The sequence below is a fragment of the Glycine max genome, chromosome 7 (genome assembly GCF_000004515.6).
Source record: "Glycine max cultivar Williams 82 chromosome 7, Glycine_max_v4.0, whole genome shotgun sequence".
Classification (NCBI taxonomy): Eukaryota; Viridiplantae; Streptophyta; class Magnoliopsida; order Fabales; family Fabaceae; genus Glycine; species Glycine max.
The window spans coordinates 17,043,509-17,045,012 of NC_038243.2; positions in this window are offsets into that span (position 1 = coordinate 17,043,509).

The following is a 1,504-nucleotide window of genomic DNA, read 5'->3' on the forward strand; positions in this document are numbered from 1 at the left end:
AAATATTATTTTTTATTTTAATCAATCCTAATTGAAATTGAAATTTTATTTTAAAACCTAACACATCAAATTACATTGAAAGACAAAAAATTGTATATTAATTTTAAGAGAAAAAAATATTATACACTAATAGTGTAAAAAGTTTTATACCATCATCTAATTATAATTATAATCATATCATGTATGATAAATTTATTTATTTTTAAAATAATTATCTTAAATTAATTTAAATGATAATTTGTGTGTATAAACATCAAAATTTAATTTAAATTTAAATCATATATTTCATGAATAAATTATGCGCTTTAATTTAAACAATATAATTTATGAGTCCCAAATTGCACGCTTATCCATAATTGTTGGCTATTATTATTTCTTTGCTTTCTAGTATGTGAATGAGTCACTTGAAACATGATCGTCAAATAGTGGAGCCGTGAAACAGTGTTGGACAATAACACTTACTATTTTGTTAAGTCATTCTTAAAAATTTCATCAAAAAGCTGTTCTTAAAAGTTAACATGTATTGAAGAAAAATTATTCCATGTTTGGTATCTCCAACATCCTCACTAAAATCCAGAGAGAAATTATGCAGATAAAAATCATTAGATTCTTCTAAGAAAATATATTTGCTTTTATTTTTAATTTTTACATATGATAAAAATAATATATTAGAATAAAATAAATACTTTATTAATATATATATATATATATATCATATCTATTGCACTATTAATATTAATATTTAAAATTTTATATTCATTATATGTAAAATTATGAAATTAAAAATGAATATTATTATTTTTTTTAATAATAATTGTTTTGATAATCACAAAGTTTCTCACATCCGAGGAGTTGAGGTTAGAAATCATTTATAAATATTCTTTCCTCTCAATCATCAAGATGTTTTTTATTAAGAAGACAAAATTATATTTTTGGTCCTCCATTTTGTTTCCAATTTCACATTTTGTCCCCAAGTAAATTAATTTACAAATTTTGTCATCTTGTTTTCTAAAATCATGCAATGTTGGTCTCCCAGACCACAGTTGGACGTTGGCAATTAGCAAGTGACGTTGACTGTCACATGTCACGTTCTTATTGAATGATGACTGTCACGTGTTATATTCTGATTGAATGTCAACTCCATGAAAGATGAAATGCATTGTTGTTTTCATTTACCAATTAGAACATGACACATAAAAGTTATCATCCAATAAAAACGTAACATGTGACAGTCAACATCATTTGCTAACGGTTAACGTCCAATTGTGACCTGGGGGACAAACATTAATTGACTTTAGAAAATAGGAGAATAAAATTTGTGAATTAATTTACTGGGTGACAAAATTCAAAATTGGAGACAAACTGGAGGACCAAATTTACAATTTTGTCTATTAAGAATAAGAATGTGACAGTTTATCGAATATCTTAATGGATAATACCTCAAATATAGGAATCCTAACGATGTATGTGGATTTGAGGTTGAAACATTAATGCTAGAAAGAGA